Below are 13,474 nucleotides of genomic sequence, written 5' to 3' on the forward strand. Positions count from 1 at the left end.
TACTTTACTCTTACAAATATCTTTATTCACAAAAAAAACAATCATAATCCATAGTTAATTCAATTTCCACCACTTATTATATATATAGTGAGACTCTTTATCTATTGAAAATATATTCACTGACCTTTTTTATTTAAATCCGTGTCCAACCAAACTTATGGCGGACGAAGGAAGTAATATTATTCAATTAGGCGAATATTGGCGGACCTAGAAATGATCAAAAACTTTAACAGAGGTCAATTATCCTTCATCTTTCATATATATATAGAGAGAGAGAGATAGAGAGAGAGGAATTGGATATCAAATAAAAACATATTTTAACGTATAAATTACAAACTCCTTGCATTTAATTTATAAAGTAATTGTGCTTGATTTATAAAGTATCTACACTTTCATGGTTTTGAGTTCAAATTCCCAAAAAAGCACAATTACAAGGTAATTTATTACCATGAAAATATAGTTACTTTATATGTTAAGTGCAGTTACTCTATAGTTTATATATATATATATAGGGAAGGGTTGCTGTGAAAACACTTTTTAAAATAAAAGTAAAAACGTTTTTCAATGTACGAATTTTGTGTAGAACACGTATGAATTCATCCAACAGGGTTACGAATTGTGAAAGATAAATTTTTGCTACGTTTAGGATTCGAACTCAGAACCACGAATTCATCCAACAGGGTTACGAATCAACCGTAGATCTTGATGATCTAAGGGCTGAAAATTGTTTATATTTTATATTTTAAGAAGTGTTTTTATTTTAGCCCTCCCATATATATATATATAGAGGGGAGGGCTAGAATAAAAACACTCTTAAGTGTATAAAATATAAATGATTTTCAGTCCTTAGATCATCAAGATCTACGGTTGATTCGTAACCCTTTTGGATGAATTCGTGGTCCTGGGTTCGAATCCCAAAGGTAGCAAAAAATTATTTTTCACAATTCGTAACCATGTTGGATGAATTCGTGACCCTGTTGGATAAAATTCGTACATTAAAAAACGTTTATATTTATATTTTAAGAAGTGTTTTTACTGTAGCCCTCCCCTATATATATATATATAAGAGGAGGAATAATGGTTCTCAATTCCCTCCTTGGTGATTCCCACGGCCTATTGATTGGAGCGTAAGCGTCTTACCAATTGAGTTGCGCTCGTTATCTAGTTACTCAGTAGGTTAAGTGCAAGGTTCTTAATTTTTATGTTAAATGAGTTTGTACTGAAACTCAAACACATAAACACACGCGCGCGCGCCTGCACACACACACACACACACACACACACATATATATATATATATATATATATATATATATATATATATATATATAAGGTTAGGTTATAGTGAGAATGACTATTTTCGAGAGAATTGAGAATAACGAATAAGTCAATATAAATGTACGAATAAAATGTTTGTAATGCACGAATAGCGTATTAAGTTAATACAAAAACTCTTGTGAAACCGGTTTCACAATGACACTTTATCATTTTAAAGTGTCATTTGTATGTTGAAGTATTGTCATTGTGAAGTTGGTTTCACCATGAAATTGATTTTATAGGCGACCATCTCTTATGTTAATATGGTGAAACTTTTGCCCCTTCCAGGATTCGAAACTCAAGTTTAAACAGCTATTCATACATTACAAGCGACTTATTTGTAGATTTATATTGACTTAATATTAAATTTATAATAGCTTATTCAATCTAGTTATAATAATTATTTTTCGTGAGAAATAAGAATATTAATAATGAATAAAAATTAATAAAATAAATGAATAAATTAAAGTTGACACGTGAATAGATGTACTCGTTAATATGGTGAAAACCATGAATAGATAAATGTAATAGATGCTTCTTTTTCCTTTGCTTCTCGTTTTTTTCTTTGCTTTTCTTTTTCTTCTTGTTCTCCCCTTGTGTTAGGAAGCCGGGTTTATCTAGGGGCAATGGTGCGGCCGGAGCTTCTGAGATTCTCCCATCTCCGCTTCCTACACGTTTTGGTTCTTCATAGATGAGTACTCTTTTTTCCTCGCTCTGAGGTTTTAACGAGGCTCGGCCCTTAGTCTGCTTTCTGTGCTTTCAAGGGTTTAGGTTCTTCTGCTTTTTTCCTTTCCTTTTTAATAAAATCTTATTTTAATAATATTCACGCGTTATATTGATTTATTTATAAATTTTATCGATTAATTATTCGTTATTCCTAATATCTCACGAAATACCACCATTTTCACCTGATCCCAAATTAGATAAAACAAAAACCCTTTTTAAAATAAAATCCTATATAAGTAAGATTTTGATCAAATCGATTAAGTTATCATTTGTATATAATTATTTTGACCTAACAAACAAGTTAAGATAATGATTGATATAATTATTTTGATCAAAACAAATTAAAAAATAATCACTAATTAATCATTGATATAATTAATGATTGTTGATATGCAATGAAACTAGTCGATATAAAAATACATTAGGCCCACGTATGAACTACCGATAATTTATCTTAAGATTCTCGTAGATTTTTTTTTTCCTGCACCTTAACAATCTCGTAGAACATATTATGATAAAATAAATCTCAATTTTTTTCGAGAGAGAGAGGTCGTTTGATGTTTTGTACGTACAATAGAGAAAAGTTGGGTAATTTCGTTCGAACAATTATTAATTGAAATAACACAAAATTTTCTGTAGACCCGGGTATACGGTACACCTGGTTCGTACCTGATTCGAATCTGACCCATTCGGACTACCCTACCCGAATGTCAAGTGTTAGTGTCATTTCGATATAGTGTTAGTGTCATTTACATATAGTGTTAGTGTCATTTTATACGTAGTGTTAGTGTCATTTCGATATAGTGTTAGTGTTATTTGTAAAACAAATTAGTGATAGTGTTATTTTCGAAATAGTGTTATTTATAAAACAAAATAGTGTTAGTGTCATTCCAAAATCGTGTTAATGTTAGTGTTATTTTGTGTTAGTGTTAGTATCATTTCAAGAAAAAATGGGTCAGGATAGTCCAATTAGGTTAGGATCCGAGTCGGATACAACCCGGGTGTACAGGAGACCACCTAATACGCCTCGTATTACTATTGCGTTAGAAGAGAACACGAAACTCCCGAGCTCAATCGATCACGCTTGAGACTCCCTTTGATTTCTGATAAAAGATATCTGATAAAATCTCAAAATAACAAAACTCTAGCCTTTTATCAAAGTAAGGCCGTAGAGAAACAAAATAGTAACCCTAGTGGGTAGGGATGGCAGTGGATCCTGGACCCGGTCCAGATCCGTGGATCCAGATCCGATTTGACGGATCTGGATCTCAATTTTTTGGATCCGCGGATCTGGATCCGGATCTGGATCTCATTTTCTAAAACGGATCTGGATCTGGATCTTGACATTTGAGATCCGAATCCGACCCAGATCCGACCCGTGGATCCGATTTAATTAAAAATTTATTATTTATTTTTTATATTTATTTTATAATATTAGATATATTAAAAAATAAATAAAAAATAGAATTAACTTTGAAAACCTAATTTCTAATTCATCTCTTCTCTCCCTCTCGCTCTTCTCACTCCCCGCGCCGCACCTCCATCTCTGCCATCCCTAGACTCACTCCCATCTCCCATCTCCCTCAGTCGGCGTGCCTCACCTCCATCGCCGGTCGTCTCGTCTGCAATCTCTCTCTGTTTTCCGCCGCTCGTCGCCCCCTCCGGGGAGGCCCACGCCGCTCGCCTCGAAATCTCAATTTGAAATGTGGGAGCTGGATTTCAATTTGCAAAAGCTGCTATTAGAGCTCAATTTGAACAGTTTGTTAATGGCGTCTCCCGCTCAACCCCCACTATCTCTGCAGCTTCTTTCAATTTCCCAACTTTTTCATGTTCCAGATTATCTAACCATTACGTGATTTAAGGTTCTCGAACATAGAATTTGTGGGGGATAAAAAAGGAGCACTGGTGGCGTGAAACCATGTATGTTTACATCTCTCTCTCGCTCTCCCTCTGTTCTTTATGCATTTTTTTTCTCCGTTTGAAGAAGTGGATTTTAATTTGTGATTCAGAAGATTTATGTAATAATTGAGAGTTGCTGCATTCTTGTATACTGGGAAATTAGACTTTTGTGATTTGTGAAGCTAGGTTGTTTTTGGAGACGAGCTGAGCTGGTAGCGTGAGAATAGGAAGAAATATTATACAAGTCTATACCGAGAGAGATGGCAGACGAGCTGAGCTAAGGGGCGACGAGCGGCGGAAAACAGAGAGAGATTGCACACTAGATCCATGGATCTGGACCCGCGGATCCGTGGATCTGACGGATCTGGATCTGGATCCAAAATTTTCAGATCCGCGGATCTGGATCTGGATCTGGATCTGGTATATGAAAACGGATCTGGATCTGGTATTGGCCAGACCCGGTCCAGATCCGGCCCGTTGCCATCCCTACTAGTGGGCCAAGTCCAACGAAAGTAAAAACAAATCATAAACAGGTAATTAATTAAAATAGCTCTTATGCAACTAACGGTAGCGCACAGGCTTGGTAACAACTCTCCGTGGTCGGTGTTTCGCTATTCCTTCATCTTGGTGTTCAATATCTCCTCCTTTATTGTCTCATCCTTGCCTTCGTCAATGATCTCGATCGTATCACCACCTCTTGAAATAATCTGGACAACTATCATTGATGGAAATTTCATGTCATTCACATTAATAAAAAAAAAATCAATCTACAGATATTGTATATGATTATCAATCGAAGCAAGTTCATTATTGGAGCGAATGCAAGTTGAACAATCAATAATCTGTGGTCCGGCCATATTATATCTGTTTCAACTTATGAACACGAGGAAGCACATTCCTAGTTCTGAATCTAAGTTAGCTGTGGAACTCATTTGCTATGTTTTTCTTAATCCAACTCAACCAAATAACTGTGTTGAATATACATTACTATAAAATTTGCAACTACCATTCATTAATTTTTTTTATTTTTTATTTTTTTAAAAAAGAACAATAGTCAGTGTGACCAAAGTTCACAGGGTCAATTGGTCGCAGCAGCCAAGAAAGTTTCAAAAAGGACTAGTATTAATTATGACTTAAAAAAGTAGAAAAGAAATGTGACAGCGACGCCAACATCATACCAACCACTATCCTGTAATTTCCCACTTCTTTTGTTATAATTCTGCGTGTTCACACTTCCCTCCATATTAAACAAGAATCTTGTATGAAACTATCACTAGTATGGTTTAACCGAATTAAAAAATAAATCAATACACAATTCACGTGGACGGCAAATAAATCAATAACACAATTCATTTGCTAGATACGGATATTATATTTTTAATTTATTAAATTATATGGTTTGATAAATAAAATTAGAGAAGATCGTCTCACATAAATATTTGATTATTAATAAAAAAATAACAAGCCATTTAATTTATACATAAAAATCTTCTAATAATTTTTAAAAAAATGTGTACTTGCACATCTTAATTTTTTCCCATATTATCATACTATAATTGATTGTGAATTTTTTTATATTTTATTACAAATAAAATAAACAAAAATAAATTTATAAAAATATGATTTAGTTATTATAGATATAGTCTGTACACTTTTTATATTAAAAATATTAGCATTATATAAATTAAAATAATTACATATGTATCATTTGGTTTGAACAACATGTTTCTCCATTTCTTGAGAAAATCATTCTCAAATCCATGTCCATATAATTTATTTATTTTGATTAATGCGCTTTTGTTTTGTTTTAATAGGTCATTCTACCTCTATGTTTGATACCATGAAGTCTTTATTTAACAAAATTAATTGATTCGTTAATTTTTTATTATTCATGTATTTTTCGGGAAGCATGCATTATCATCCATGTATGTATACGAATAATACGATGGTCATAAATATCTAAGCATTAAAATATATACTATCTCAAGATGTGTGCTAATCTTATAATTAAATGACTACCCTTTTTGATTATTTTAAATTGTTTACATTGAAAAAAAAATATATGCAAATATCTACATAAACTTATCAAGGATTGAAAAAAAAAAACTATTAATTGACACAAATTAGGTTGATCAATTTAAATATGAAAATTATTTAAGCAAATTAATTACATATGATTTACATAGGAGAGGGCTAAAATAAAACACAAAATCTCCTGTACATTCGGGTTGACTCGTACCCAGATCTTGACCTACATGTTAATCCAAAATCGCATCCTGACCCAAATCGTATGAATGACACTATTCAGTTATACAAATGACACTGCCTATAATTGACACTATTCAGTTATATAAATGACACTAGAACATTTTAAAATGTTATAATATCATTTTCAATCTTATAGTGTTATTTAAAATATTATACTGTTATTTACAATCTTATAATGCCAATTACAGGAAGTATCATTTATATTTCTGAATAGTGTCAATTATACACAATGTCATTTACAATGTTATAGTGTCATTTGTACGCAGTGTCATTTGTATAACATAATAGTGTCAATTACAGGCAGTGTCATTTGTACAACTGAATAGTGTCATTTACACGATTTGAGTCAGGATGCGGGTTTGGACAGGATGCTGGTTAGGATCTGGGTACGGGTCAACCCGGGTGTACCCAAGACCACCTCTAAATACTTTTTAAAATATAAAATAGGAACCATTTTCAACCTTTAGATCATCAAAATCTACGGTTGATTCATCACCTTGTTGGATGAATTCATGGTTCTGAGTTCGAATCTCATCGGTAACAAAAATTTAATTTTCTTAATTCATACAATTACACATCAAATTCATACAAGCTTTACAAATAATTCATACATCTACATACGATTTATTTAAGATTAAATCTCAACCATTAAATTATGAGTAGATCAATGGTGTAGATATATTCCTATTTTATACTCTAAGAGTTGTTTTTAACATAGCCATCCCCGATTTACATATAGCTATATATAATAATGAATTAATAATTGAAGTAATTGTTGTTAATAATGATATAAATGATGTTTTGGAGGGAAAAATTGTAGGAAATGGTTATCCGTATATATCTCATTGGATCTGTACTATATATATAATAAGGATTCAATGAGAATGATCAAATGTGGTGATAAATCAAAATGAATTTGGAATGTTAGATATTCAAATCTTATGATTGATATTAATTTATTCAAAATTATTGTGAAAAAGAAACATTACGAATAAGTCATATAAATTCACCAATAAATCGCTTGTAATGCATGAATAACCGTTCAAACTTGGGTTCGAATACTGGAGGGAGGCGAAAATTTCACCATATTAACTAAATACGTTGTCACAATCGGGCTTAAACTAGGGATAGCTAATCCAGGGAATCATAACCAAGGAAGAAAATTAAGAAGCGAGAATAAAGAAAGGGATTAATCCATAATAGTGGATCGAAAGTTTGCTCTGAACCGAAAGAAAACTCAAACACATAAAGGAGTCAGTATTGATAACTTGAAAAAGGCACAACGAACCAGAATGTGTAATTTACATATGAACATCACAACGAGGAAGACCTATTGTGATTTCTAAACAAAACAAGTGTTCGTAGCGGAATTGACTGACTTGAGAAGCATGTTCAAGATATGCGTCTCAGTATTTACATTGAACATAACAAAAGAGACCGCCCGACACCATCTCATCATCGTCTTTGCTCAACCTGCACGTTTATAAATACATACAGGGCTGAGTGAAAAATACCCAATGAGCATGAGCCAAAGCTACACACATACCAATTTTACACGGTACTTGATTCTTGTTCCTTTAGTATCTATTCTTTCTCAGTGGCTAGCCAATAAAATCACTTAGCTCAAGTCTATCTCTATTCACTTCTATGTTTTTGAAGTGAATATATCTCTTGAACGTCATGGGCTATCTCAATCGACTAATTTCTTACCTTTCTATCTTTGTTGAGCATGATGTGATGAGGTGTCGAGTGTTTACTAATTAATCTAGAATTAGTGACTCATCCAAAAACACCTAACGGATGGACTCGAATTTATACGAGGTCGTCCTAGGGTGGTAAGGTGACTCAAGTCGTCTCTCAAGGAAGACTTAGCAGGGCTTCGATCGTGCTACTCACAAGAAACAGAATTAAAACCTAAACACTCTAATCGGGTAGATTGGGTCTGACACTCTCTCTTTAATTCTAGGCGTAATTAAATAAAGCTTGTAAATTATCTAATGCAGAATCAACAGCAAGCATATAAATCTATCTAGGCGAAAGATGGGAAGCAGATTAAGAACGCAGGAAAGCCAAAAACCTAGGGTTTTAACTAGCAATCTAGAAAGCAATAGTAAATCAACACTCATAAACACTAATTATCTAGGCGATGAAAAACATCAAAAGCATAAATCAAATATCATTATCTAAGTGCTCGATTATCTAGGCAATGCAATAACGAGAAAGCTTGTAAAGATTAACTAATCAAAATGAAGAACTTACAATCGATTCAATGAAATCAACGAACTAGCGGAATCCACAAGTATCTATAATGTTTCTATCTAACTAAACTAAGGGGAAAAAGCATAAAATCGCAGGTGGAGGCTACTGGGGTCGGACTCCCAAATAAAACCCTAAAAATTGGATTTTATAAGGTGAAACGTAACTGCCGGATTTCGCCAGGGACGGCGGCCGCCGTGGGACGGCGGCACCGTCCCCCCCTTTCGGCCTTTTCTTGAAATTGTGGGACTTTGGCTGGTAAAAGGCTGGCGGCGCCCGCCGTGAGACGGCGGCGCCGTGGACGGCGGCCGCCGTGGGAGCCTTTCGCTGATCTTCTCTTCAAGCAATGCACGGCCCGCGCCGTGGGGCCGCGGCCGCCGTCTCTACGGCGGCGGCGGCCGTGAGCCTGACTCCAAATATTGCTCGAAATGATGCCAAACCGCTCATCAACTCCCGAATCCTGCACACGACAGTAGAACACCCAAAAGGTCATCGAGCACGTGAAAAATAGAGCACAAAGGTACGAAGCGAGCTCGAATGCGCAGCAGGAAAACTCACAAAATCATCACAAAATAGGGCTAAACAACCCCCCCACACTTAATTCCTTGCTTGTCCTCAAGCAACAATCACAACATCGACAGAAAATCCACCAGCGATTCTTCCCACCAAGCAAACACAACCAATCCAAGTCTTTCAAAATATCAAAGTCCCCAATCGGATGTTCAAAGTTAAGGTTTAAAATGCAACAACAAGATGATACAACTCAATCCGATCAGACCCAATTCTCCGCTAAGGGTGAATTTCCTAATGCAATTTCCTTTACAATCATATCTCATCCTTTTTCACATTCTTACATTTTTTTTTTCACATTTCACTTTTTTTTTTTTTTTTTTTTTTGCTCGCAATAGACGGGCCATAATTCACGAGATTGAACTTTTGGAGGTGATCCAAAATATTCTCGTGTGGTTTCCCATGCTCATAATGAAGCCATTAGAGGAGCAGAGACCCAGATCTATCAAAAACTCAACAACCAACCAAACAATTCAACACAGAGAAAGATATTAGGAAATTGCACTGAAAACACTCCCCCTAGCATCTACCGGACAAATCACGTCAAGAGTTGCTCATCAGGGTGTTGCACCAAAACCTTAAACTAATTACACTTCATTGGGAACAAATCAATCAAGAAAAACGAGGATAACAAACAACCAAGACACAATCCAGAATCGCCAATGAACCACTATCAACATGCGATGCACTTAAAAACAAGCAAGAAAACAGGCAAGGGGACCATTCGCCCCAACACAAGAAAGCCCAAGGACACAACAAGAAGACACCCACAGGATTTACAAATACTAACAAACGCCCCCCCCCACACTTAAAATCTGGCACTGTCCTCAGTGCAAACAAAAAGAGGGGTGAGAGAGGAAACTTCCCAAAATACCGATCCAGTGGTGAGTCTGTAGTGTCCCACAATGTCTGCCTCTCTCTCGTCCAAAGAACAAGCAGTCTCCAACACAACAACCTGCACCAAACAACAAAAGCAACAAAACAAGACACAAACAAAACGAAAGAAAAACGAAACAAGAAGAAGCAAGAAAACATGGGTTGCCTCCCATGCAGCGCTAGTTTTTAAGTCGCCAGCCCGACTAAGAGAAACCCTTAACCAAAATCCGATTGAAGCTCCAGCTGCCTTAGCGCCCTTGTAAACACATCTTCTTGAATTGCAGCTGCGGGTCCTCCAAATGAGCGTTCCATGCTCATATCAGGAGATGGTCCTCTTTCCACCCATCCAAGGAGATCGAGTGACACCACCTCATCGAACTTCTCCTCCAGTAGCATGGCAGTCAGAAAGCCTTGCTCTATATCACCTTCCTCGTGCGGCTTATCCAGAGATTCATGCTCAATGTCAGCCTCATCCTGCAAGGTAGCAAGGAATTTTTCCACGATCTCGTCCTCCTCCTGCAGCTTATTCAATAGTTCCTGCACAATACAGTTCTCCTCCAAAGCATCAATAGTTTCAACATAAGAGCAGCTTTGAATTAAGGAAGTGGAGGGAGTAGGTTTTTCATCAAAAGTTGAGAATGTTACCGCTCTACCTGCCCCTGACATACTCACAGTTCCCGTACTCACATCAATGCGAGTCTGGGTGGTGGCCATAAAGGGTCGGCCAAGCAGCACGAGATGCCCATTCTCGCCTCTAATCCCTTTTCCCACATCAAGGACAACAAAATCAACCAAGACACTAATCCCCCTCACAACAACCTCAACATCCTCAACAAGGCCCTGTGAACTACTAATAGAGCCGTCAGCTAGCTCTATCTTCAAATTCGTGCCTTTCAGCCTTTTATTACCCAATTTTTCAAAAATATCAAACGGCATCAAATTGACTGCCGCGCCCAAATCAAGCATTCCAAACACCTTTTCAACCCCACCTAAGCTAATATCAAAAATAAAGCTACCTGGATCTCCTTGCTTGGGTGGTGGTTGTTCTGGTGCAACAGCGACAGGTGGCAGCGGCTCACTGGGGCATTTGGTAGCCTTGATTGCTTGCACGGCTTTGCTTCTCCATTTCCCCGTGGTTATTGGGGCATTCTCCTTGACTACCGCCACGGCATGAGCTTGATGCGGCTGTTGGTCCTGATTTGGGAACTTCCCAGTTGGCTGTTCTTGCTGCAGCTGATTCAGGGCTCCTGTAAGTTGCCCAACTGTAGTCTCGAGACGCTTGATGGTAGCACTCTGAGACTCCATATTCTGTTTGGTCATCTCCATAAAGGACTGCATGGTGTCCTCGAGAGACGGCTTCTGCGGTTGAGCTTGCTTCTGACACTGTTGGGGGGCATTCTGGTATTGCTGCTGCTGCCGAAAATTCCCTTGTTGCATAGGGAACTGTTGATACTGTTGATACTGCGGGGGCTGCTGCTGCTGATAAGCTTGAGTGTAGTTCTGCTGCTGATCTCTCCAACCCGAATTGGAGCTTTGTTGCCCTTGATTAAAGATAGGCCTCTGTTCAAATTGAGGCCTCCCCGGATAGCTCTGAGCAGCATAGACCTCTGCTTCTCGTTCAGGTGTGAATCCCCCCATGCGATGGCACGCGTTGGTTCCATGACCAAAATTGCCACATATTCCACATCTTTCTGCTGGTGGCGCGTGAACTGGTGGGGCCTCTGCCTGGTTCATCTTGAGGTGCTGAACTTGCCTCATCAAATCTGCTACTTGCTTCTGAAGCTCATTGTTGGGAGCTACTGCATTGGCTTCAACCCTCCTTCCTCTGACTAATTTCTGTTGAGAACTCGCTGCAAGTGTGTTGAAGATCTCCTTGAGCTCATCAGCTGTCTTCCGGGCAATGTTGCCCCCTGCTGTACTGTCCACCATAAACTGTGCCGTCTGAATCAATCCATCATAGAAGAACTGCATCAACATGACGGGTGCTAACTGGTGCTGTGGGCACTGGCGGAGGAGCTCTTGGAATCTCTCCCAAGCCTCGTGGAAGGGCTCGTCAGCTCCTTGCATGAAGTTCATTATCTGGCTCCTAATCTCCTGTGTCTTGTGGCTAGGATAGTACTTGAGCATGAACTTCTCACATGCCTCTTCCCATGTGGTGATGGAGTTCGGCGGCAAGGACAGTAACCACGTCCTAGCTCGGTCCTTGAGTGCATAAGGTAAGCACTTGAGTCTCAACTGATCCTCGGTGAGTCCCGACAGTGGGAAGGTTTGCACTTGAGAGCAGAAGTCACGGATGAACTGCAAGGCGTCCTCACTGGGCATCCCATGAAAGAGCGGCAGCAAGTTTGAGTCGTTGGGCTTCAGATTATAATTCCGGACCGCCGTAGGAAACACTATTGCAGACGTGCTAGTGTTCCCGATAACAGGCCTGGAAAAATCCCCCATATACTGTACGTTCTGCTCTGCCATGTTTTCTTGGTCAGGATTGGGCCGAACTTCTTCTTCTCCTTCCGAGTGCAAAGGAGGTGTATCCTCGATGGCTTCCAGAATGGGATTGGAAGCGATTCTCTCGTCACGGTCTCCCTCTTGAGACTGTGATTCCACAAAGTTCCTCGAACTGGACTCGGACTCCTCCTCCAGGTTTAAAAGGACCTCACGAGGTCGGTGAATGTTGTCAAAGTAAGGCACTAGCTTTCTCTTCAAGCTACGGCGACCTTGCATACACAACACTAGCAAACCAAATCAAACGCACCGGAGGGAGAAAATAACCAAGTCAAAAGAAAGAAACACAAATAAACACGGAAAACAATGCAACACAATCAAATGCCTAAAGCCTTCCCGAGCAACGGCGCCAAAATTTGACTCATCCAAAAACACCTAACGGATGGACTCGAATTTATACGAGGTCGTCCTAGGGTGGTAAGGTGACTCAAGTCGTCTCTCAAGGAAGACTTAGCAGGGCTTCGATCGTGCTACTCACAAGAAACAGAATTAAAACCTAAACACTCTAATCGGGTAGATTGGGTCTGACACTCTCTCTTTAATTCTAGGCGTAATTAAGTAAAGCTTGTAAATTATCTAATGCAGAATCAACAGCAAGCATATAAATCTATCTAGGCGAAAGATGGGAAGCAGATTAAGAACGCAGGAAAGCCAAAAACCTAGGGTTTTAACTAGCAATCTAGAAAGCAATAGTAAATCAACACTCATAAACACTAATTATCTAGGCGATGAAAAACATCAAAAGCATAAATCAAATATCATTATCTAAGTGCTCGATTATCTAGGCAATGCAATAACGAGAAAGCTTGTAAAGATTAACTAATCAAAATGAAGAACTTACAATCGATTCAATGAAATCAACGAACTAGCGGAATCCACAAGTATCTAGAATGTTTCTATCTAACTAAACTAAGGGGAAAAAGCATAAAATCGCAGGTGGAGGCTACTGGGGTCGGACTCCCAAATAAAACCCTAAAAATCAGATTTTATAAGGTGAAACGTAACTGCCGGATTTCGCCAGGGACGGCGGCGCCGTGGACGGCGGCCGCCGTCCCCCCCT

General features: G+C 38.2%; 1 non-coding gene across 1 annotated transcript; it reads left to right on the forward strand.

Annotated features, from left to right (window-relative positions):
* Nucleotides 1–11,899: 11,899 nt before the first annotated feature.
* On the forward strand, nucleotides 11,900–12,005 carry LOC131023990 (small nucleolar RNA R71). The gene has a single exon (XR_009101588.1). It is a non-coding gene; the product is annotated as a small nucleolar RNA R71 (small nucleolar RNA).
* The last annotated feature ends 1,469 nt before the right edge of the window (nucleotides 12,006–13,474 follow it).

The sequence above is a fragment of the Salvia miltiorrhiza genome, chromosome 4 (genome assembly GCF_028751815.1).
Source record: "Salvia miltiorrhiza cultivar Shanhuang (shh) chromosome 4, IMPLAD_Smil_shh, whole genome shotgun sequence".
Taxonomy (NCBI): domain Eukaryota; kingdom Viridiplantae; phylum Streptophyta; class Magnoliopsida; order Lamiales; family Lamiaceae; genus Salvia; species Salvia miltiorrhiza.